The sequence below is a fragment of the Triturus cristatus genome, chromosome 11 (assembly GCF_964204655.1).
Source record: "Triturus cristatus chromosome 11, aTriCri1.1, whole genome shotgun sequence".
Lineage (NCBI taxonomy): Eukaryota > Metazoa > Chordata > Amphibia > Caudata > Salamandridae > Triturus > Triturus cristatus.
The window spans coordinates 107,162,214-107,189,217 of record NC_140594.1 but is presented as its reverse complement, the minus strand read 5'-3'; the positions used below and the strand labels follow the sequence as shown (position 1 = coordinate 107,189,217).

The 27,004-nt window shown below is 49.8% G+C and overlaps 1 long non-coding RNA gene across 3 annotated transcripts in view; it reads right to left on the bottom strand.

Moving 5' to 3' along the window:
* LOC146783433 (uncharacterized) overlaps positions 1–25,849 on the bottom strand; it is a 72,657-nt gene extending 46,808 nt beyond the window's left edge. For all 3 annotated transcript variants that reach the window (XR_014970500.1, XR_014970501.1, XR_014970499.1), the window contains exons 1-3: positions 25,794–25,849; positions 25,071–25,135; positions 24,927–24,990 (exon numbers count right to left, since the gene is read on the bottom strand). This is a non-coding gene — a long non-coding RNA (uncharacterized LOC146783433). The remainder of the gene's footprint in view (positions 1–24,926; positions 24,991–25,070; positions 25,136–25,793) is intronic.
* Between the last annotated feature and the right edge of the window lie 1,155 nt (positions 25,850–27,004).

Sequence of the window (27,004 nt, the reverse complement as noted above, 5' to 3'; positions counted from 1 at the left end):
ACGTTGATGTGGCCTGGTCGCCGGATGTAGTAGCAGAGCTGTGCAGATGCACCCTGGATGTGGACAAGTCTCATGGGATTTCTAACGCACATGTCCGTAGAGTGCAGGGTAGGAGTAGACACGGATGTCATAGTTGACCTGGGGGATGGTCTCCCTCTTGCCTTGAGGTGGATGGAACTGGGGATCTTGTGCATAATGCAGAGTGTGCTGCCGCATGAGGCACAGATGCTGCTGATCAGCATAGCACATGTCAGCAAGCAATCCATGATGAACACCAGCTCGTTTGCGTGGACACTGGGTGCCCTTGCAGCAGGGCCTGCAGCAGCATGCGCCATGTCAAGGAAACAATGCCACAAGTAGCACACAAAGACAAGGACCTCAGGAAGAAACCATGCAAAAGGTGTATGTCAAGGAAGGAATGTCTGGTTCAACATGGCACACACACACAAAATGGATTCACATGCGGCACAGTGGCCGTCGTGGAGACTGACATGCCACAAAACCTACACAGCCATGGACATCATGCACAATACAGAATCTAATCCCTGACAAACAGCTTGCATCTTGCTACTCTACACATAGACTCATATGCACCATCTCTGAGAACAATGCCAGACATGCCGCATGCACAGTGGCAACAGACCACCATTGACAGAGATGAGGCACCTTGGAGGCAGAGGGACACCTTTATTACTCATGTGTGTCGGAATGCTAATGCAACTCTGTCAACACATACACAGGTCATGTGGATGAACACGTGGGACCAACACTGGCACCCCCCTTACCACCACAGATGCTGGAAATCCATGGCACTGGCACACAAGTGACAGATTACAGCTAAACACCCCCTGCTGCTCACGGAGAGGCTGCTATACACCATTGAGCCCCTAATGGGGAATTCACACACCATGTCAACCCGGTGCAACCCGTCTGTTTCCGAGGCCAGTGTTACACACATTGATTGCTCCATCACAATCCCATTACAGATGACTGTCACCAAGTCTGACCATCAATTCAGGTGAATTCTGCTCCAGGTCATGTGCCCCATGGTGAATCTACATGTATGTGAAGTATCCAAACTTGAACAGGAGCAGTGCACACACATTCAAAACAAATACCACACCCAAAAAGCCGTGCTGCATCCCTTACCCGAAGGAGATTTTCGAACTTGTCCGTGCATGTCACGCTGATTCAGCACATGTTGCTGTGTTCATGAGGAATAGCAGGAGCACAACAATGCCACCAGCAGACAGCATGCGCAAGTACCTGTGGATGGGAGACACACCAGAAGTCAGCCAAAAGAAGCACTACCGCATGCATGTGCACGTACTCGACACGTATTAGGTTGTCAACATGCGAGGTGACAATGATGACTCTGGAACAACATTATTCTATTGCACCATCACTCGAGTGACACATCCAAACACCTCAGACTCACTTGGAAGACATGCAGATGGACACACACATTGCAACACATGCCACACACAGCCAAATGCGTGCACACTCAGACACTGGAACTCACCACTAAGCAAAGAAGTCGCGTATGAGCCGACTCCGCCTGTCCTCTACCGCCTCCTCCTCCTCCACATCACTTGCCTCGTGCCCAAGCCCTTCATCCTCCATGGGTGGATGGTCCTGCTCATCTGGATCCAGGATGAGTGGCACAGCTTTCTCCACTGCCATGTTGTGCAGCATGCAGCACAAGAGGAATATCTTGCAGACCTTCACCGGTGCATATGGGAGTGCGCCACCGGTCTTGTGGAGGCAACGGAATCGGCTCTTCAGGAGGCCAAACGTCCTCTCTATCACTCGCCTGGTCCGCCCATGGGCGTTGTTGTAGCGGTGATCGGCAGCCGTGCTGGGGTTGCGGAGAGGCGTGATCAGCCATGGCATGTTGGGATAGCCAGCGTTCCCTACATGGAAACATCATGGACAAGAGTGGGTCAGGAGAAGCAGTAAGACAGGAAGATGACGTTGAATACAGGACTGGCAGAGTATACCCACCAACAATACATGCCCGTTCGTTGCGCAGCTGCAGCATCATTTCAGGCACCCTGCTACGCCTCATGATGTACGCATCGTGTGCTGATCCTGGGAAACGAGCACAGACATGTGAAATCACCATGTTGGCAAGACACACCGCAAGGGCATTAATGGAGTGGTAATGCTTGCGGTTACGGAAGGCTACCTCCTGTGCCTGTGGTGGTACCAAAGCCACATGTGTTCCATCTATGGACCCAGTGACATGGGGCATCCCTCCCAGGGCATAGAACTCACGCTTGACAGCTGTCAACTGCTCAGGAGTTGGGAATTTTATGAACTCATCAGGGTGCTCCAACATGGCCTCTAAAAATCATGCAGAACACGGCTTAACATGGTTTGGGACATCCCACCGATATGGGCAATGGTATGTTGAAAGGTACCCGTGGCCAAGAAATGTAGGGCTGCCATCACCTTCATCTTGGGTGTCAGTGCACCAGGATACCTGTGTAGTGGTTGGAGGTGTGCTGCCAGCCGTGTCGTCAAGTCCACAATCAAACGTTGGGGGAAGCGGTAGCGGCGTATACAGTCATTTTCCCGCATGTCAGCCAAGTCCGGAATTGCTCGAGGGAGAGGCGGAGCCCTGCAGTGAATTAAAAGGGACAACGAAGAGTGAGTACAGTACACAACCAATGTCAATGTACTGAGCACATGGTCAACAGGCAATACACATATGCTACATACAGAGTCAGGTCTGTGCAATATGCCCTGGACACGTATGCCAGCCATGTGACACTCCTACCAAGAGACAGCTCCAAACGTTTATTCTCAACCTCATTATGCCATGCCATGAAACTAGCTGTGGGCCAGTGTAAGTGAGCAGGCAGACGCATTACAGGAGTTACAGACAACCAAATATGTGCAGAGGAAGGATGTTTATTGTACAGACAGGTTGCGGAACACTAGAGGCACAGGTCACATGTAATAGAAAAAGACAGACCACACACCTTGCCATGAAGGATTGCATTTCAAGAATGATCACACATACATTGAGAGTATGCAGATATGTCCTTGTTTTGAAACGCCGTGTCGATGCATACATACACACCTTACGTCGGATTCCACATGTGGCCTGGTATGCGTAACACTGTGCCATGGCCATCTACACACAGACACATGTTGGTTGCAGCAACTGCAGATGCATTTGACCAAACACCTACAGCAAGCTAATGGGAACACACATAGTCACATCGTGCAACGCGGGTAGTCACATGTCAGGTGTGAAAACCCCTGTAGCTGGCATCAGGGGACAGTTGCGTGTGTTGTTGACTGTGCCATGGCAGTGACGCTTTTCACAAGTGTTCTGTACTACATGCACACATGTCAAAGGAGTGAAGGGGATGTCTGGCACATAGTCCACCATCACACATGACATCTGTACACATCTCATCATACATCTATTGCCTTCACAACTCAGGAGTAATGTGCCACATTACAGCCTGACACACCTGTGCCCCACACATGTAGTACTGCACAGACAATGCCTTGATGTCCAGCCTTGGACAAGTATGTCAGCTCTATTCCTTTCTGTGTGCTGCCTGTCACCACTGTCAGGTGTGAAATGCACCGTACATGCGCTCTGAGGGCGTGTGTACGTTCCCCATCACTATGGGAGTGCTGCCGTAGGCCTACCCATAGTGATACGGAGCGTACACGCATGTGTACGGGGCGTAGCACTATGGGTACACATACGTGAGCAAAGCCATAGTGAAACAGCCCGTACACGCGTGTGTACGGGGCGTATCAATATGGGTACGCATACGCGAGCAAAGTCATAGTGAAAGGGCCCGTACAGGCGTGTGTACGGGGCGCATCACTATGGGTACGCATACGCGAGCAAAGCCATAGTGAAACGCCCCGTACACGCGTGTGTACGGGGCGTATCAATATGGGTACGCATACGCGAGCAAAGCCATAGTGAAACGGCCCGTACACGCGTGTGTACGGGGCGTATCACTATGGGTACGCATACGCGAGCAAAGCCATAGTGAAACGGCTCGGACACGCGCGTATACAGGTCTGGCCAGTGTGTGATGTTTGTCTGGACATACACTCAAGGTGCAGTGACCCATTAATGTTGGGCATGTTTTTAAGTATTACCTTTGCAGCATGTGCCTACAGTTAATAGACATGGTTCCTGCTCATCCCTTTTTACGCCCACGCTGTGTGCTGCAGATGCTGTGCTAGATTGTCCCCAGTGCCTGGCTCCTCTGTCCAAATCCATATCATGTTATTTGCTTTTGTGTCATGCTCTCCATAGTTGGTCAGTGGCATGGTGGGTCAACCAACTGTGTGTTGCAGGGCCTACATATGTACCTTGTATTGTAGATGTTACTCATGTTGCTTTTCAGGCTATGCACTGTGACCTATGTGGATTTGACTCATGTGACATATGTATACAGGTGTCTGATTATTTCCTGTCTCTTCACCTTGCCCACAGCATCATCGGGGGACACCGAGGGAGACACTGGCACGGACCGTGAGGAGGGAGGGAGCACCAGTGCCAGCAGTGCAGAGTTGTCTGGCACATCGAGTGGCACGGAGGCCGACAGGAGTTCAGCGGAGGACCTGTCCAGTCAAACCACCACTGACTATGACGCAGACGGGTCCGAGGCTGAGCACTCCGAGGGGGCGGTGGCTGGTCCTACAGCTGACACCAGCACTCCATCACTACCCGCCCCCTCCATTCCGATCACCGGCCTCCCACTTGCTCGTGTCCCTTCCCGCCGTGCTCGGTCACCACGTGTCCCTTCTTGCCAGGCACCGCACCCCCTGCCCCTGTCTCCACTGCTGCCACCAATGCCGAGTCTGTGGACATCCTGCGGCTGTTGCGGGTTGGTCAGACTGCGACGCTTAATGTCCTCCATGGCCACAGCCAAGTGCTCAACCAGATGGAGGCATACTTGGAGGGCATTTCAGCCGCGCAGTCTGACCAACGCAACTTGCTGAGGTCCATAGACTCGACACTGACTGCAGCAGTGGGTCTCCTGCAGCGCTACATCCCACCCCCTACCCCTGCCCCATCCACACTTCCCACTCCCATGCCTGTCCCACGTACACCCAGATGTCAGCATGCACGCACCCCACCAGACACAAGCACCACACCAGCAGGGCAGGGCAAGCGCACACCTCCTGGCACGCACACAGGGTGAGGTAGGCACACCCACTGGGTCGGGGGGCAAACGTAAGTCTCGCAGCCAGAGTGGGAGTCCGCATTCCGCAAAATCCACTCCCTCCAAATCCACTCCCATCAGCTCTCCTGGCCACGAATCCAGCAAAGATTCCTTCATGGCCGCTCTGTCCCTGAGCCCAACAGTGACACCACCCCGCAAGCAGGCAAAGGAGTCCCCGGTCAGGGTAGTTGAGTGCCCCCCCCTGTCCACACCCTCCCCCAGTGGCGCTGCGACCCATTCCTCGTCCCCCCCCTCCTTGGGGCATGTGGTTCTTTCGGGTGCAGGGAAGACGCTGGGGGACCTTGCTGACGTGTGCAGCGCCATCCTCACCACCTCCTTTGGCGCTGCCCCACCCCCTGTGGTGGAGTCCTCCGTCCCTGCACCCACAATGCCTGCCCTTGCCCCTCCTGTCCCTGCGGTGCCTGGTCCTTCCCCCCCACACGATGCCCCTCCCCCCTGGTCTGAACTGTGTAGGCAAGCTAGGGGACACGCGTCCCACTGTGTCCCCCAGCCAGCTGTGACTTATGGACTGCCCTATGGACTTTGTAAATATTGAACTTTATCCACACAAACATTTTTTGATCATGCTGAATAAAGCCATTTTTTTTCCCTTAGAACACTACTGCTTTTCTGGTATTGCTGTTGGTGGGGCTGCTACATGATTTTGGGTGGTGATCATGTGTTGGGTGTGTGGGAAATGTAGTAGTGTGCTGGTCATAGGGGGGACCCTGGTATTTGTGTGCCATCACAAGGTGTTAGCTAAGTTTCTTTGTTCATGTAAGCAGTTACTGCATGGTGAAATTGTCCCAAGGTGTGTTCCTTCCTCTGTGTACCCTGACATCTTCCCTGCAGGGTGTTTCCAATATGTTGTGCTGAGCTGTGTCTACATTAGCTGGGTGTGTGACGGACACCTTCAACTTTGGCCATGCATGCAGAGCGATGTCTCCACCTGCATCATTCGTGGCATCCTTGGTGATCACTGTACTTGTGTATGTAGTCTGTTGACCTGACTTCATGTGGACATGTTCCCTTTTAGGCAGTCTGCATGTGTGTACTCCCAGCCTCGCACACATGTGTTACATGTACTGCAGGGTCTTTGTACACCTGACTGACAATTGTGGCCATTGGATCTGTGGGTACTCCACCCTTTTTCTTTCCATGGGCACTGCTGGGGGCCTCTGCACCCACCCCTCCTGCGTCTGGGCACTGCTGGGAGGACTCTGCACACACCCCTCCTGTGTCTGGGCACTGCTGGGAGGACTCTGCACCCACCCCTCCTGTGTCTGGGCACTGCTGGGAGGACTCTGCACCCACCCCTCCTGTGTCTGGGCACTGCTGGGAGTGATAGGCACCCACCCCTCCTGTGTCTGGGCACTGCTGGGAGGACTCTGCACCCACCCCTCCTGTGTCTGGGCACTGCTAGGAGTGATAGGCACCCACCCCTCATGTGTCTGGGCACTGCTGGGAGGACTCTGCACACACCCTCCTGTGTCTGGGCACTGCTGAGAGTGATAGGCACCCACCCCTCCTGTGTCTGGGCACTGCTGGGAGGACTCTGCACCCACCCCTCCTGTGTCTGGGCACTGCTGGGAGGACTCTGCACCCACCCCTCCTGTGTCTGGGCACTGCTGGGAGTGATAGGCACCCACCCCTCCTGTGTCTGGGCACTGCTGGGAGGACTCTGCACCCACCCCTCCTGTGTCTGGGCACTGCTGGGAGGACTCTGCACCCACCCCTCCTGTGTCTGGGCACTGCTGGGAGGACTCTGCACCCACCCCTCCTGTGTCTGGGCACTGCTGGGAGTGATAAGCACCCACCCCTCCTGTGTCTGGGCACTGCTGGGAGTGATAAGCACCCACCCCTCCTGTGTCTGGGCACTACTGGGAGGACTCTGCACCCACCCCTCCTGTGTCTGGGCACTGCTGGGAGGACTCTGCACACACCCCTCCTGTGTCTGGGCACTGCTGGGAGTGATAGGCACACACCCCTCCTGTGTCTGGGCACTGCTGGGAGTGATAGGCACCCACCCCTCCTGTGTCTGGGCACTGCTGGGAGGACTCTGCACCCACCCCTCCTGTGTCTGGCCATGTACGCTCCATACATACACGGGTGGGGGTACGCTCCGAACATACGCAGGTCTGGGTACACTCCATGCATACACGGGTGGGGGTACGGTCCGTACATACACTGTTGGGGTGGGGGTACGCTCTGTACATACACTGTTGGGGTGGGGGTATGCTCCATACGTACGCGGGTGTGGATACGGTCCGTACATACATGGGTGGGGGTACGCTCCGAACATACGCAGGTCTGGGTATGCTCTATGCATACACGGGTGAGGGTACGGTCCGTACATACACTGTTGGGGTGGGGGTACGCTCCATACATACACTGTTGGGGTGGGGGTACGCTCCATACATACACTGTTGGGGTGGGGGTACGCTCCATACGTACGCGGGTGTGGGTACGGTCCATACATACACGGGTGGGGGTACGCTCCGAACATACGCGGGTCTGGGTACGCTCCATGCATACACGGGTGGGGGTACGGTCTGTACATACACTGTTGGGGTGGGGGTACGCTCCATACATTCACTGTTGAGGTGGGGGTACGCTCCATATGTACGCGGGTGTGGGTACGGTCCGTACATCCACGGGTGGGGTGTTGGTACGCGCCGTACATACACGGGTGGGGGTACGGCCCGTACCCAGGCCTTTGGAACGTGGGTACAGGCCGTACCGCCATTATTGGGGTGACGTAGGGGTGGGCGTGGTACGACTCGTACCCACACTCTTAAGGCATGGGTACGGTACGTACCGGACTTGTTGTGTTGCCGGTTCGCGTCTACATCCACTTCCGTTGCTGGACACGCCCCCACCCCCTCGAAGTGACCAGGCCCTGAAGGTCAGGTATGTCCAGGGCATTTATGATTTGTGACTTGGGTGGGGGTTTTGTGTCCTGCCCCTGCCCCCCCCTTTGCCCCTGGGTGTTGTTCTGACCTTCTGCGGTTTCTGCGTTGGTTCCTGTAGAGCTGGTGGACTGCTATGAGGGCTGGGATGACACGTAGGTTCGGGTCCATGGCTGTCCGTCACGTACATGTGCTCCTTGCGCGCGTCGTCCTGATTTCCCGGCAGTTTTTGGCAGGCGGAGAATTTTATCCGTGAGGGGTGACGTCGGTACGGATCGTACTTCCTGGTTTGTGAAACGCAGCCTGCATGCGTCCCGACGTCACGTCGGCGCTTTCCCGGATCACATTTGTATGTATATTTTAGTCGGCCGGTGTTTTGTACGGATCGCACGGAAATGGTGTTTCCATACGATTCGTACTTGCATGTTGGTAATGTTTATTTCCCGGGTACGAGTCGGACGGAGAATACGCTCCGACCGACGGTTCGTACCCGGTTTCTCCAGGATCCGAATCGGCACCATAAGGTATAAAATTAGATGTTACGATTAACTTTATGTCGTAATAGGAGTATGAGTATAAGATACAAGCGTATTCGGGTATGCTGTTATTAAATTTGGTTGGGTGAGTGGTGTGTGAAATCACCAGGAGAACTATACTTTGTTATCATAATGGTTTTAATATGTGTCTTATGGGTTCAATGGCAGGAATCAATGGTATTTAGAAATGTGTCCAGGAATAGTGATATGTCCGAATAGTGTGGGATGTATAGCTTTTTAATTGTTAATAAAATGATGTTTATGCTGATAATGTTTTAATTGCTTATACTTTGTCATTTGATTCAATTGTAGAGAGATTCTATGGGAGAATAGAATATTTGTCCTGAAGAAGGTGGCTGTTTATTTCTTGTTTTCCACCGAAACGCGTCGACGCAAGTCTAGGAGGGAGACTGTAGATTGGTTTGACATCTATTTTCCGAACCATTTAAGAGAAACAATTAGGAAAACAGCTGATCTTGATCATATGCCTCCCCATTCCTGTTGATAAGAAAACATCTTTTTCTTACTGCTTCTCCCTATTTTGTGTATATATTTTGTGTATTGTTGAGCTCTCATCATTATGAACAGCTTTTAATGTTTTTAAATGTTTTATTTTGTGCTGTATAAAATGTTTTGTTCGTGTGACATTACATGATTACAATTTTAATAAAATATATTGATTCTTTCCATATGAATACCTGACTGGGGACAGTTTTTGGTGTCTTATCCTGGTGACAGATTGAGTATAGGTGTGATTGGGTGGATAGAAGTTTGTTTGTCCCAAAAGGGGAATTTTCTCTTTGACTATTGTCTATGAGGTGTTTGTTTGTCTTTCCTCTGCCCCCCATGGGATGAGTCCTATATCTGTGGGATTGAACTTGAACTGTTTGTAGCCTATTACGCAAGTATTGTTGCTGTTTGTGGGGTTTTGGGTGGGTATGGGTACCTCAACCGAGTTTGGGGGTTGGAGTGGGGTAGTTAAAACACATGCATAACCTAATGCAGACCATTTTCATTGTCCTCTCCCCCTCCATTGGTAGAATGAGGGCACTGCCCCTGATCTTGTTAGCATACTCAGAAAGCATACTTGACAGCCACCGCACCATATAGCTGTCCACACATGCACCAACTACACTAGACGCAATCACACCAGCTACTTCCACTGCACCGTAGCATGACCGCAGGCATTAAATGTCTCACCTGGAATGCTCGTGGGCTAAATGATGCCAGAAAGGCCCACCTTGTGCAAGCATACCTCGTGAGACACCAAGCTGACATATGCTTCTTGCAGGAGCTTCACCTCACCTCCGCCACTACTGCTCACCTATGGGCTCGATGGTGTTTAGAGACACGTGTCTCTTGATACTCTAACTATGTTCATGGAGTAGCCATATTGATCTGTAAAAACTTGCCATGAAAACTCACACAAGCGAAGTTGGACCCAGAAGGTCGCTTTGTATTCGTAGCTGGCACTCTACACCAACACCCAATCATACTTGCTTGTATTTATGGTCCAAATACAGACTGCCCTGAGTTTTTTAGTGAGGAATGGCGGCACATCGTGAACCTGGGACCAGGGGTGATAATCTGGGGCAGAGATTTTAATGTTGTTCTGGACCCAGATATGGATAGGTCTGAAGCACACCGCCGACCGCACCCCAAGGTGGCAACACAACTCCACACTTTAATACAAGATCAGAACCTGGCTGACGCCTGGCGATCTCTACACGGCACGCTCAGGGAGGGCACATGCATCATGTCTCCTACGTGAGCATGGTTGCGTATTGACTACTGGCTTTCACTAGGGAAATTCCAACATTGGCCACAGATACCTTGACACTCCCACTCTCAGAACTTTCCCCGGTACTACTAGAGTTGGCGTTACCTCTTGTGATCCCGCGGGCCTTCTCCTGGCGTCTGCCAGCTGTTGCGCTACGAGACTAGGTATTCCGCTCAGAGATACGGACCGCGATCACTGAATATTTTGCATTGAACGCTGGCTCAGTCGAGTCCCCATCTGTAGTCTGGGAGGCCTTCAAGGTTATTATTCGGGGGGGGGTCTGCATTGCGAAGCGGGAGTCCGGAGAGCCATCCGTGCGGGACTCGTGTGGCTGGAGTCCGAGCTGTGAGCACTGGAGCTTGATCTGTTCCAAACTAGTGATAGGGATATCTTGGCGAGAATACGAGACACGCTATGGGAATATGAGGAGGTAGACCATGAGGTTTCTTTTTTGGGCCGGGAGACAAAAGCCCGTAGATACGGTGAGGGAGAGCGGCTGGGCAACACTTTACCTCAACACATGAGGCCACATAAAGTGCATGACTTTTTAGTAGATCTAGTTGACGGGCCACTCAGACATCACTCCAACCCCACTGAAATACTGAACACAACTACTTTTTACTCTGACCTTTACTCAACCAAATCACAAGTACACTCCAATCAAACCAAAGAGTGGCTGGAAACCATACATTTGGTGTGGCTAGATGACATGCACCGTCAATACCTAGACTCTCTGTTCACAGAGGAAGAGGTCCAGCAAATTATCTGTAGTGTCTCGAATGATAAGGCACCCGGTCTGGATGGCCTCATTACATCCTTTTATAAGAAATTTGCTTTTATACTGATCCCATTTCTTCTTGCTAGGTATCAGGCATCTGTGGAGACAGGAGAGCTCCCTGCGTCACTCCGGGAGGCGGTCATTGTCACCATTCTTAAGCCCGGTAAACCTGCCACATCATGTAATGTAATGTAATGTATGTAATGTAAGGCATACTTATAAAGAGCACTATCACCCCACCGGTATCCTGCGCGGAGATTACGTTAAATTCCACTGAGCACAGTAAGCAACCAACCCAAGACATGTGACTCCTACATTTCGCTCTCGATGATAAACTTATATAACAACAGTTTAGCAAAACTAATTGCGAATCGTCTGGCCCCCTACTTCCTGTCATGATTCACCCAGATCAGTCGGGGTTTGTGCCGGACCGCTCCACAGTGCATAATCTTCGGACCCGGTTCGCTGTCATGCGATCGCCGCCCTTCTAGATGTCACTAAGGCGTTCGATTCTTTGAAGTGGCCCTTCCTATTCCAACTGCTGCAACATTTGGGTCTTGGTCAGAAATTTCTGAATCTACTATATACATATCCTACTGCTAGGCTGTGTGTGAATGGGTTATTGACCGAACGCTTCTCAATCTCTCGCGGCATGAGGCAGGGGTGTCCCCTGTCACCCCTCCTATTTGCCCTTACCATGAAACCACTAGTAGCACCACGCTCATCGAGGAATACAGTTTCATGAACGTGGAATCCTGGTCTCCATGTATGCGGATGACGTTGCACTATATATCAGACACCCGCAGGACAATTTAGACCCAACCATCAGGGAGGTTGTTGCATTTGGGGGACTGTCAGGCATGGCCATAAATCGGACTAAGTCTGTTATATTTCCTTTAATTGAGAGTACAGCGCCATTTCAATCCGAGTTCCATTTATAGTGGACAACAGAGCCTGTGAGATACCTGGGGGTTTGGCTTAGCCGCGACATGAGCAACTCTGGCAGGCCAACTATGGCAGAGCAATGTCCTGACTAGAAGAGAGAATCCTGGCCTGGACACACCTCCCATTGCCGTTGACAGGCTGACTCGCTATCGCCAAAATGGTCGTGTTACCCACATTTTTATATTTATTCCTCAATCTCCCAATGCCACTCACACACCAATGCTTCAAACGCCTACGGTCCAACTTGCAGTGAAACACCCTACAATAGCGTGGGAAACTCTCACGCTGCCCTTTAGTCAGGGTGGTCTAAACGCACCTGACATGCAGCTATATGCTCTCTGCGCCCAGGCCCAATACGTGCAATTTTGGTTGTACCCAGTCAAGTTTCAGCCACACATCGCTGTGGAAACAGACTTGGTTGCCCTGGTCCTGATTGCAACAGCACTCTATCAGACCTGCAAACATACACGTACCGCAGCGGACATGGTGGAGTGCGTGAGGTGGGCGTGGGACGGTCTGTGGTTACGAGCTGCCCTTGACTGCTTATATGCTCCCTCTATACCTATAGGCACACAACCCCGCGCTGTCCACAATGATGGATGACGGAATATGCAAACGAGCCAAGAAAAAACTCCTTTTCACACTCACAGACCTGTACCCGAATGACCAGTTCTTAGCAGCACGTGCATCAACTGATATCTCTAAACCTAGCATGATGGACACTCTCCTTTACACTCAGCTTAGGACTACATGTCTCTCACTCCACGCTGCCTTTCCAGCTCCCCCCCACAGACGCTCCATGCACTTGAATATATACTTTCACACACTTCGCACCACAGGCTTGTCCCAGACTTTATACAGTGATGCAAGATAAAGCACCAATATGTGCCCCTGTCGCTCAAGCTCAATGGAGACGGGAAATAGACCCTCCTGGGACTGATGAGCAATGGTCCTATTGCTGCGCGCAAACCTCAGCCATGTCACCCAACTACAGACTGCGTCGTATACATTTTATGTTTTTAAATGGGCTGTATCACACTCCCTTACATCTCAAGTGGATGGATTTGCATGAGGAGGCTAGTTGCTTGCACGGCCTTGCACCTCAGGCCTCGTTTTTGCTCCTGGCTTGGGAGTTCCCCCTAATCATGGATTACTGGTGCAGGGTGCACTGCACTCTCCAGTAAATTATGGAACATCCAATTCCCTTTACCCCCCTGGTTTGTCTCCTTGGGCACGTAAAGGAGATGCCGTCCACCTCGGGCCATCCCATTGCAATGCTTTCAATTTTAGCCAAACGTAACCTGGCCAGGCACTGGGGAGGAGGGCAGGTCCCTCCATGTCGACATGGCTGCGGGATGCTACTTACTGCCAGGACCAGCTGGACCACTTCTGGAAAATGATGCCTACACAGTCGCGCCCGAAAAACATCTCGGATCCATTCCTATCATTTATGCGTACATGAGCTCCCACCCACCTTCAACGCCAGTGGTGTAGCACCAGCGACCCCTGAATCACTAGTATACCGTATACGATATTGTGTTCTTATGCATAATTTGCGATGCCTTAGTGCGTGGTCTCCTGCATTCAAACTGCTTTGTCAAGTGCGGAAATTGAGAGTAATAACTGAAATGTATATGTGTAATGCGTAATATATAGCATGCTGACTCTCCCTTTGACACAATGTATGTGCAAGACCTTCCCCTCCCTCCCCCTTTCCTCCCTGTGCCTGATGTTATCGACTTCACAGTGCGATGTATTTGTTGAGATACTAATAAAGAAAAAAAAACTAGGGGTATTGAAGAAGCGGCAGGGTACATAGGGAGAGTTCCTCCTCCTGTTACATGCTTAGGTGTTTCCATACACTGCCTGGTTTGAAAGGATGGACGCTCATTCCGCTGCCGCCAGTCCCCGGATGCGGCGGCGCTGGGCAATGTTGCTGCGATGGTTTTCGCTCGGCCCAATTTTCAAGAATAACGTTTTACCAGGTCCAGGAGTAGGAAATTACCCAAAACATTTTAGTCTGTTATCTCATTTTTTTTTTCTCCAAACAAATTGTATTCATCGTCTCCAGTTACAGTACATGAGAAAAAATGAATATTCCAGTAACCATTATCTACATAGCAGGATCTCACATATATACATGGTGGTGAAATAAATCGCTTGTCAGTGCTCCACATTTTAACCTTGTGCCACCTTCATAGTCTCGTCTCAAGTGGGACCGGCAGAAAAGCCTGCGTCCCACAATAGCATTTCTTCCTACCCTGCTATAACAACAACAACAGTACTATTGTCCTGGATCAAGATATAGCAGATAATACAGGGGGCGCGGCCAAGCCGACTAAGATGGCAGACGTGCTCTCCTAGTGCTCCGCTCGGCAGCCCGCGTAATCGTTAATCATCTATGCCGTAATCACCCCAAACCCCGCTGAAACCAACATCAGAGCTGCCGCAGATTCCCTGCGATCACTCTAAAGTCTGGATCTCGGGGTGGAATGCGGTACCCGTGGTGCAAGAGACCCAAACAATCACCGTGCAACGAGGCCAACATGCCGGCACCCACCCGGCACTAACGGCTCTCTTCGGCTTTGAAGGATTTGGGAGGCCAGGACGGAGGATCCCCAGCAATTATCGCCACACCAGGAACAGCACCACCCAGATGTCCCCGACGCTCCACACAGGGTAGGTGAGAGCGTAGCTTGCAAGCGGCGTGACCCTGGGAAGTGGCCATAACCTCTGGCAGACCGGGCACCGACAAGCCGCCGCTCAGTGGACTGACTCAGGGGATTCATTGCCTGCCCCCGGTGCGAGGCATGGTCCAGGCCGGCACTGCTTCTCCCCGTGCCCCCATTGCAACGAAACACAGTGACCCCCCCCACACGGCGCTGGTACCCGAGGCGCACGGCAGGAGGTCGGGATAGATTGAGAGTCTCCCGGTTGTGGCAGGCCTCATCGACCAACCACGCTGCCCCGCTCAGGCCTAGCCCATCGTTTATACCGCACCATAACCGACAGTAACCTGCAAGCAGGGCGTACTTGTTCTGGGTTGGGAAGAGATCGCCCGAACGCCGCCTTCTGCCTACTGCAGCTGTGCGACATAACGACCCAAGATCGGCCATGGGGAGGGTGAAACTCCGGACCCCTTCAAGAACGGCGCTACATAGGCTCCCTACAGGGGAATGAGCTGGATCCATTGCCGGGGTTGGGAAAGCATCGCCGAGGAGTTTGCTGACTCCCCCTCCTCCCCTCCACAGGCCCTTAAGCCTATGAGGACACGGCGCTCGATTGTGCGGCGCATGGCGGATCAGTGAAGACAAAAACCCTGCTCACCCGCCGTTTCCCGCCCCCCAGTGCATTGAGGCACGGCCTACCCCCGCACGGCGCCGGGACTCGAGGCGCGCAGGGGGAAGTCAAAGGGAACCGGGTCTGTCCTGACTGCGGAAAGCTGCTTTGACCCACTGGGAAGACCCTTCTGCACGGTGCCAGGCCGCGAGGTGCGCAACGAGCAGGCCAGAATCGTTGTTCTTAATCGGACAAGCCAAGCGGATGGCGACGCTCAAGGCGAAGCCCAGGGCCCACACCAATACCACCGGAAACAACGCAGTGGCGAGACCATACTGTGACACGACACAGAGGGGCTGCAATCACCCTAAGGACTGAGAAGCTTTACCCAGCTATATCGTCAGGGGTACATAACAATATACGTCTTCCCCTCTACCCTCTTTGTGGAATCCGGTGCAGTTGAAGGCCCTGCGCCGCCGCAGGCACAAATCGGTCCCCAAAAAGCTCAGTAGGGTGGCAAATACCAAGAAGTACACACCCGGTGCCAGAGATATCACTTGTGACAGCTGAAACCCAACAAACGGGGTAGGACGTCAACAAACCCGGACAGGGATCCTGTAGGAGTCTGCCGCCACCTAGCCATACGTTGCCTGGGCTCAGCTCAAAGACCATTAGGCTAACGGCAACATATTACAAAGACAACATGCGATGCCAACGTGTAACGGGAGCGGTGCAGGCACCGGTGAAAACGAAGTCGACTACCCTGGACCCCACAGCCACTCAGCCGGAAAGGGAGCCCTCCCACACACCGTCCATGTCCGATAAACTGGACAAAGTATTGGCGGCAATTGAGCACTCGAGAGTGACTATGGAAAACAGATTTGGAGAATTGGCCACAGACCTCAACCTGCTCCGAGACGACCACAGGAAGCTGGCAGACAAAGTTAAACAAGGGCAAAAGACGCTCCAAATAATAGAACCACAAGTGCAGTCACAAAATGACGCCCTGAAAGACCTGCAAACTAGGGTAAAGATCCTAGAAAACAAGGCTGATGACTTAGAAGGGCAATCCCGCTGTAGCAATATTCGCATCTTGAATCTACCGGAGGGGACGGAAGTGTCTAACCCTATCCATTACATCGAAGCCTGGATCAAAACGTTCACCCAGGCGAAAGACTTGACGCCCTTCTTCTCTGTAGAGAGAGCGCACCAGGTCCCAGCCCGCAGGCCCCCCCAGGATCATCGCCCCGGCCGTTCCTATTGAAACTGCTCCATTATCAAGACATTAACACTGTTCTCTGGGCAGCTAGACAAAATGGCCCGCTGCGAGTGGAAGACGTATTGTCCAGCAACAAAGGGCCACGTAGCAGTCAAACGTACCCTACGCCAAAATAACATACAGTATGCTCTTTTATTCCCTGCCCGCCTTAAAATCATGCATGACGGAACTGCACACTTCTTTACTGACCCGGCGGATGCGAGCGCATGGGTGGAACAAAGGTTAGCAAACCTTGGTGGCAGCGGGAACACACGCAGTCATCGACCCTCTGAACGTCAACGGCGGCAGCACAGAAGACTCACCCTGACACAACTGAGCCCATGCTCTGATCTCTCCGTAAAAAACTCTCCTGACCTGGAGCAAATCATAGCGGAGCGCAGGAAAGCACTGCAGGCGGCTGCAGTGGTGGGATCGACGAGGGAAAGTTCAGACAGAGAAAAAGGCCCACATCTTTTCACCTCAGAGGAGGAAGTCAGCGATGCGAACACTTCCTGAGATGGCTCAGTCACACCTCCGATGGTGACTCCTCAAACTGCGGACACGCTGATATGACAAGCACTGAGGTGACCACGGGTTGACGTATCCTATGTGATCTAAATATCCAGTTAGAGAACACGGACATGAATAAGGGGGACTCTGTGGTAAGGTATCCTGAACAATATTGGACTGTATATCGGACTGAGATACCACGTATGGGAGGTGATGGGGACATATCACCCCTAGGCATCTCTAGTCAACCGTCTAATAGCGGGCAGCCGTAGCGTCAGTGGTTGGCAAAGACGCACAGTCACCCCCTCAAATAACAAACTAAAGACAGTACACGATGTGTAGTTTGGACGTATTGCCCCGAGCGATAGGTCCCAGAAGTTGGGAATGTTTCCCATAGTTCAGCTCTACCTTCCCCCTTTCCTCAAGTTCCCCAATTACCCCCTGCGGAGTACACAAGCGGCACTGGGACGTGTTTACGAGTGGGGGTGTGGTGGAGGGGGGATGCGGGGGTTCAGTAGGACATCATACGCTTAGATACTAACCGACATGACCACCAAAATCCCTAACTCAGACGTAAATCTTATCACATTAAACGTCAAGGGTATGCACACAGCACATAAGAGATATGCCGCCTACGCATATTTAAAAAGACAACAGGCACAGATAGCTTTCCTACAGGAGACACACCTGACACAGATAGAGGTGAATCGCCTGCGTAGGAAATGGCGGGGTACTATATGTGCTACCACATATTCGGCTTTCGCTAGAGACACCCTAAATTGGATTAGGCCGGGATCCCTTTTAAGGAACAGATGGGCATTATAGACAAAGAAGGACGATATACCTTATTAGAGGGATTGTTAGACGGCCAACCTATACTGTTGGGGAGCATATACGCCCCTAATGTAGAGCAAGACAAATTCTAGAATCAATTTTCAATTTGATCTTTATTCGGTTTTCATATGATATAAAAGAAACCATAAAAGCACATTTTTCCAACAATAAAAACTATTTCATAGCTCATTAAATGTAAAAAATTATTTTCAATGGATAATTTCGTGACACCATCATTAAGCTCTGTAAACAAGCACTGTAAACATCGGAGGTTTCTTTAAATAGGCAAATGTGTCAGTTTAAAAAGAAAGTTAAAAAATTAATCGCTAAAGGTGAAGCAGGTGGAGATCACGACTGCCGGCCTGGTGAGTGACGTTGCACTGTTGCAAAGGGAGGTCCATGATCTGCGTGACTCCCGGAACCTCACGGACCTCAAGCTGGATGACTACGAAGGCCGTCTTCGCCGCAACAACCTCCACATCATAGGAGTTTCGGAGAAGCCAGAGGGGCAAACTCCTGACCTGTTTGTCGAGGACCTCATTCTTAATCACCTGCGACCCAGGGGAGTCAGTAAATTCTTTGTGATCGAGTGAGCCCACAGGGTCCCGGGCGGCCGACCCAAGCCGGGCGCTCCCCCGCGGCCTATGTTGGCCCGAGTCCTGAACGATCGAGACCGAGATGTGATCCTCCAGAACTCCAGGGCCGGCGCCCCCCTCCGATATATAAATGCCGATATCTCCTTCTTCCTGGACTTCACGCAAAGGGTACAGAAACAGCGGAGACTATTTTTGTCTGTCAAGCGCGCTCTGAGAGAGAAAGGCCTAAAGTACTCGATGCTGATCCCGGCCCGCCTCCGGGTTGAGGCGGAGGGGAGAGCTTGGTTTTTTGATCGGCCTGAAGAAGTAGCTGACTGGATTGAGTATCGTGGGACTAAAAGCCTTGCGGAGGGGGAGCCAGAGGCCCTGATGGCAACGGACCGGCCTGAGGAGGAGCCTCGATAAGGACAGGTTTCTTTGAAGCTTGGGGGTGGGGGGCCGCAGGGGGGTGGGGTCTACGGTACCTCACCTAAATGGGACTACTGATTTATTATTGGACATATGCCAATTGTTTAATAGAGTTGTGACAGTGATGTTGCTTAGGACATGGACACGTAGCTCCCTGCTTTTCCCCTTTGGATCGTTTTTTCCTTCTTTCTTTGAACTTTTAGGGCGACAGGCACTCTGCAAGTTGTTTATGGGCAGTTTCGAGCCCAGAGGTCAGGGCAGCGGGGCGGGAGGTTGTTGGGTAAGGGTCTTTTTTTTTGTTTACCTGATTCTAGGATTTTTCGTAAAACGTATCAATGGGGGTACAGCGTAACAAGGAAGTTAGAATTCTAAGTTGGAATGTAAACGGGTTGGGGGACAAAATCAAACGTAGTATAGTATTGCAACAGGTTCGGAGGCTGTCACCAGATATTGTTTTACTTCAGGAAACTCACCTCATTGGCCACACCTGTAAAGCTATGCACAGATGGGGCTATTCTATGATCGCCCATGCAGGGTTTGCGTCTAACTCCAGAAGGGTGGGCATTATGCAAAAGAAATCACTCCCTTTCTCACCTACTTCCGTCTAAATTTACCATGAATTTATGATAGGAATTAAGGGCATGTTCTAATCCTATCGCAGTCCGAGCCATGATTACGGCGTCCTCTGCGTAGAGTAGTGCGGGAATTGGGCGTTTCTGCAACTGTGGTAGGTCCCAACACCCTTCCAACATCTCTTGTTCTAAACCATTTGTATAGAGTGTAAAAAGGAAGGGTGCCAGGACACAGCCCTGCCTTACCCCCCTCTCCACTTTAAACGACCCCGTACACTCTCCATTGATGCCAAATCGCACCCTAGCAGTCGCGTTTCCTAGGAAGTTAATTATGGGGATATCCACGCCCATTACTTCCAGGATTCTCCAAAACTTAACATGATTTACACAATCGAGCGCGGCTGTCAAGTCTACGAAGGTCATATACAATTTTCCCCCTTTCGCGTTTGCATATTTTCCCATAAGAAGGGTCAAATTGAGACCTTGCTCTATGGTGCCCAATACTTCCCTGAATCCAAATTGGAGATCCGACAATACATTATTGTCCTCTGCCCATTGTTGTAGGCGATTAAGGACAATACGGCCTGCCACTTTGCCCAGTGTGTCTAACAATGAGATAGGGCGGTAACATGCCAGGTTCTGTCTATCTCCCTTCTTAAATATCGGAACTAAGATAGATTCCGACCATGATTCAATAAGTCCAGCAATACAGGAAGATTCTAGTTCTCTTGTTAAAATTGGAGACCATAGCTCCATATTATACTTAAAAAGGTCTGCTGGGACCCCGTCTGGGCCCGGGGCCTTTCCCCCCTTGCTAGCCCTTAGGGCAGACTCAACCTCTGCTAAGGTGACATCAAGAGCTATAGGAAACTCTATTGGTTGGAAACCAGTACTAATATTACCTAACACTGCTCCTTCATCCCTGTCCTCATTGGGCAAGCCAAAAATCTGGGGAAAATGTTCCACCCAATGTTCCTCGTATATTGCGATGTCTATAGACGGTGTATCCGCTGTTGAAAAGGGGGGGGATTTAACCACTCGCCAAAATGCGATGGTATCCTTATTAATACAGGCTTCATGCAGCTCTTCCCATGTTTCTTTTTTTCTTAGTTTCACTGTCCGGTTATATGCTTTTCTGAGCTGTCTGATCTCCAGACTGTCCCTATCCTTTTTATGTAAAACGGATTTTAAGTCAGTGTATGCTTTTGTACAATTTTATTGAACCAACCCTTCCGCCTGTCATTTCTCTGTTTCAGTTGGACTTTCAGTGAATCCTTGATGACATTTGTTATTTCCGTATAGCTTTTTAAAATTTATGATGTGGAGTGGAGGAATCTACATACTTCATAATGGAATTTAACGATTTTTTGACCACTACTTCTGTGAGCTCCTGTGGGTCCATTTTTATTCCATTTTAAAGAATATCCGTTTACTTTATAAATTTCCAGATTTCCTGACCCATAAATCCTCTTACTCTCACTTCTATCGGTTTCATACGGATAAGATAATGAGACGCTCAATGGGAAGTGATCGCTGCTAGCATTTTGATGACTATCAAATTTCAACAAGCGGGAAGCATACCTATTTGAAATTAGAATGAAATCTATAATTGTGTTTGCTCCTCTGCCATTAAAGGTCTGTGAGAGTGGAATTGGTGGAGAGGACAGCTCATTCGCAAAACCTACTTCCAGCACAAATAAAATCTCATTTAGACAGTCACCATTAGTTGTATGGGGGAAGTGGGATAGGCTGCGATTATTCTCATAAGTCAAGCCATATGTTGAGTTGTTATTTTTTGTACAAAGAGCAATATTGATGCCCCCCCCCCCATATGAATAGAACATTTTGATTGCATTTATTCTGAATTTGTAACAAGGCGTTTCTAAGTTGCTTTAGAACATCCCCCAGGTATTCTTTCTGTACATTGTTATAGAAGTTAACCAATACGTACATGTCTTGTTTGGTCATGTTGAGGGCTATTATTTGGTAGTTAGGTTCTGACTTTACAAAAGATATTTCCTTAATCGTAATCAAATTGGAAATATATACTGTCAACCCCCCCTTAGCCCTCCCAAAGACTGATGGAATAGCTGGGGTATGGTAAGTTTTATAGCCCTCAATATGAGTTTCAGCAATGGCCCATGTCTCTTGGAAGCAGAGAATGTTAAATGTCCCCAAGAAATCATGCCAAATGTGGTTAGTCAGTTTCTATCGTATACCAGATACATTCCAGAATAAAATTATAAGGCTAGGTTCATTTATAATGGATACCTGTTTAAGGTTAACTTTCATTAACCTAGGTGGATTTACAGGTAAGCACATGGCCGTAGTTGTTCCCTGCTCAGTCTCTAAGATCGAATTTATTGTTGATGTGTTACTAGTCAGGTTATTAATTAGACTCCTGGTCCGTGGTTCTAAAACAGTTCCTGGATATGGGCCATGCAGAGTAGGTTTTAGAATAGGGTCTATGCAATGTGAACCATGTGAAATACATCCCGATACTTCCTTTAACTGCATTTCCTGTGGCTGGGCCAGTCAGTCTATCTCTTCCAGACCCGAGAGCAGGGTAAACCGATTCTCAGTCGGAAGGTTATAAGTATAAATATACCTTGACGCGGTACTTCTGGTAGTATCAGCTCTATCTACCCTAATGGGTGATTGGTAGAAGAAACCCAGTGGCAATATATTAATCCCTCTTGGTGATACAAAGTTACTTCCTGCAGACCATATGATATTTTTCACCAAAGGGGGTGTTCTAAATGTTTAAAACCACACAGTCCCCTGGAAGTGTTTTTTTACTTTTACCTATCCACTGGATCCTGCGCACCATCTTAAACTCAGTAAAGAGTTGTTCAGTAAAACCGACCTTCGTACTAAGCCAATGTAATGCTTAATTTCTGAACGTTTCCCATGTTTCGTTTTCTAAATTACTTAATTTAGGTACATTTGCTAAAATGACCGTATACGGTGTAGCCGCTGGGGGTAGATCTAGGTGTTAATCTCTACTAAGATTATCGTTGCGTGCTTCTGATTTATTAGAGGTAGAGTAATTTGGTCTACACTCTAAGATTTCATCCGTGCTTCTACCACTTCTACCCCTATTCTCTATACTATTAGAGTAATGACCGATCATATTGGATTTATAAGTGTCTGAGTTGGAAATGAAAGTTCTTTTAGGAGAATTACTCTCACGGGGAGTTAGTGGTTCTTTTATGAGAACGATGTTAGAATGAGTTTTTAAAAAAATCAGCGGTACTACTTATTTCCTGATTATCATTTCTGTCATTGCTAGAGTCAATAGATGTTTTTTTTTCTACTTCCACTATGTGAGCAGTTGTTCAAGGAGGCTTCTAGTGCAGATATTCTTTCCCCCATTTTATCCAGTGAGACTCGTAAGTAGAGGTCTAATCTCTAAACCAGGACTGTTAGTGTTTTTTAAATCGTTGGCCTGTAAGTCAGTCTTTTTTTGGGTTTCTTCGTTAGATTTCCAAGAGCATTTTCTTGTCACCGTTCTTTTTTTTCCCTGCTTAGTTTGTTTTAAAGTATGAGGGGCCGGACTAGTTTATTTTATATGATCTGTCCCTCCTTCGTGCACATCATTTCTTTTATCATTAATAATCGGATTTTTTTCTTTTTCTGAGGGGGTTGTGTAAAACAGTCAGAATCACTAAGTATTATTTAATCAGATATATTTTGGATGCAACCCTTCTGGGGTAAACTATCCCTTAGACTCTGCCCAAGAGGCTCTAGTGACTCTAAGTCTTTGTCTCTGTCTAGTTGAATGTTTGAACAAGTCGTGCCTGCCACTGTGGACTCTTCTACTGATGGTATTTTTTTATCTATTGCCCCCATTGCTCCTGTAAGGTAGCTCAATAAAGTTTGTTGTGCGCCCCCGGCGGGCTTTTTTCCTGCAATATGCTGTATGCTGGGCAACTCTCTTTTCCTGATTATATTATTCTATGTCAGTATATACAATTAATGCAGTAAGTGGGTTTCTCCGGTATCTGCCAGACTCTTTTTCAATCACCGACTAGGACGTGGACAACGGTTGCTACTACTCTTAGAAACGTAGGTATCTGTAACTTGTATGATGATAGAAAATATATAAACAATAGCCCCCCTAGTGCACAAAAGTCTAAGTAGCAATTAACAACAGTTATTTGTATGTTAAAGTTACTTGATCTATTCGTTGTAGTCCAGGTGACACAGAAAATTGGAGATTGGGCCCAGCCCAGCCTCATCCGGGCTCTGATGGGCAAGGAAGGGCCCGCCCTTGGCCCAGGCTACGCCCGGGCACGCCCGCGCGCGCCGCGGGAGCCCCGATGTCGCTTTATGCGCCAGTTGGCGCGGAAGTGATGCGGCTCCAGTCGCTCTGCCCCCTGGGTTGTGTAGTCCTGGGCAGTCCGCGGGAGGAGAGAGTGTGTCTGGCCAACAGGTAGTAGAAAACAAAACAGGCGTCCCGCGCCTCGGGAGCCCCGATGTCGCTTTATGCGCCGGTTGGCGCAGAAGTGATGCGGCTCCAGTCGCTATGCCCCCTGGGTTGTGCAGTCCTGGGCAGTCCGCGGGAGGAGAGAAAGTGTCTGGCCAACAGGTAGCAGAAAACAATACAGGCGTCCCGCGCCGCGGGAGCCCCGATGTCGCTTTATGCGCCGGTTTGCGCGGAAGTGATGTGTCTGGCCAACAGGTAGTAGAGAACAAAACAGGTGTGTTAACCCCATACACCTTGATCCCATGGCTCCTAGAGGGTGATTACAACTGCACCCTGCACCTTCACTCAGATAGATGCCACCCCCATCAGCGCAGTCACCTGCACACAAACAGACAGACCAGTTTCGCACATAGGTAAAACACTGGGCATTAGCAGATGCGTGGCAGGAACGGAACCCTGACACTAACCTGTATTCCTACCACTCCATCCCACACAATTTACGAGTGCGGCTAGATAGATTTCTCTGCTCCACAACAATACTCCCCAGAGTCCAGCACACAGACTAATTAGGCAGAGTACTATCAGATCACGACGCCCACATAGTGACCCTCTGGTGGAAACCACCCCCCCACCCCCCCGTACAGTCACGGCCTTGGATCCTCAGGGTCGTATGTTGCTCTTTGTGGTCCACCTTTTGATGCCACCACGGTCTAGTTTAGTAGTACAGACTCAATGGAGTGATCAAGCGGGGGAAGGGAAGGATGGGGACAGCGGGGAGGGAGACCTGTAACAAAATAACAACCAGATATTGCAATATAGATACATACATACATATATACACTGCAGAGCCCACAGGTGCCTATGGTTCTTTCAATATACCTGTAAAGCAAAATTCCTCCTGATTCTAGTCAGCTTATAGTGGTGAACAAGGCTCCTTACGCATCTAAGAATGAAACAACACGTTAAAACGTACAAGCACAATGAATCACCTATCCCTCCCTTTGTTCCTGTGATAACACCTACCCACGGAAATGCAGAGGGTGGCTGAACAGGGGGTGCAGAGCTGACTTGGGTAGGTTCAGGTTTCCCTGTGGTGAAATAACACAAAAGAAGGCCCCAAAGCATAGGCACTTAATCACAAAGTGGTAATATGCAGGCTATGCAAATCAGGATCGGTTCATCACACTATTCCACTGGCAACCACGTTTTCTTTGGTGGATAGAGTGTATCTCAGTATCTGATAAGTCTCAGAATAATTATCAATAGGTTGTATTTCATAGGTTCCTAAACTTGGAAAAGAACTTCCCCGTCTGTATCTGTAATCACGCACCCACAATACTCCTCCTTGCAAGTGATTCAAAGGAAGATCCACTTCAGTGCGCTAATACAATTATCACAAATGAAACGAAAACATGATGCCAAGAAAGCTTCCAATCTCTTCTGGCGCACGCATTCTCCCTGCATTAGTTATTTCAACTCGCTAACATGGGAGAACGCCAATGGAGTGGGGAAGGCAGCCGCCTTCCAACTCACACACAAGAACGTGAAATCTGGAAAACAACACCTTGCTTGTTCTTAACCTCAAAACAAGCAGTGCTCGTCTGCCACCGCAAGAACCCTCGACTGGGTTCAGCCAACGGTGCAAACGGTGTTACTACTATCAATTCACAAGAGTTGCCACATCCGCTGAGCGCATCAAGAATTCACAACTAGGGAAATGCGGTGCAAGATGCACCCTTACCAGACCTTCAAGAGCTCCGGGCGTCTCAGCAGCAAAAGTAAACGGCACCCGCTGATGGACGGAAGAGTTGAAATACTTTCTTCCGTGCACGGGATGACGTCAGCAACGTGGTCCCCCATTGAGCCATGGGAAATGTAGTTTCTTTAATGCCTGTGGCGTTTTGCTGTGTACGTATGCCTCGTTAGTGTTCTCCGACTATCTCTCTGGTGAGACCTGACACGTACCCTCCTGGAAACTACCGCGAGACTGCCTCACAGATCAAGTGTTTCGCCAAGAACAAGGAGATTATATCCGAGACCACTTCATACTAAACACCGGCACGGCAACATCCAGACTAATAGAATGGGACGCATTCAAAATTGTCGCCAGAGGGCATTGAATACAACAAATAGTGGGGTACGTAGAACACTCGAACAGTCCTTACAGAGCGCAGAAACAGCATTAGAGGCTTTAACAAAACAAACGGATAGGGGTGAAGCCACACTAGCTCAAGTGGCAGCAGCCAAGACTTCCCATGCAGAGGCCATGAGGGATTTAAGCAAATATAACTTTAGGGTATATGCTGCCAAGATGCATAAAGAAGGTAATAGAGCCGGGACACTTCTGGCGTAGTTAGCCAAGCAAGACACAGATCTAAAACCAATTACGGAAATCAAAGACACTCGCAGGCAGATATTTTGCGGGTTTTTTACGACTATTACTCGGGTATCTATCAGGTCCCAACGCAGAGAGACCACTGCATGATAACCCAATTCCTCCGCCCATTGCCCATTCCCCGCATCCCATCTGCAGACAAAAAAGCCCTAGAAGTGAGAATCACATCCCCAGACATCGCCCAAGCAATCAGAGCATTAACGCGCAATAAAGCACCAGGACTGGACGGCTTCCCATTAGAATGCTATAATACCTTCTTAGCTCACCTGGTTCCCCGGGTTGTAGCCATGTATGAAGACGCGCTGAAAAAGGGAGAGCTCCCAGGCTCACTTAGGGAATCCATCCTAGTCACATTCCCAAAACCACATAGAGACCCAACGCTCCCCGCTTCATACAGACCAATAACATTGCTAAATGCAGACTGTAAAATACGAGGAAAAATCTTGGCCGACCGTTATACCCAAGTACTCACACGGTCCACCCAGACCAATGCAGGTTCGTCCCAGGGCGTAACACCTTTCAAAACCTACGCAGGCTGTTCCATGTTCAAGACAGGGCAAGT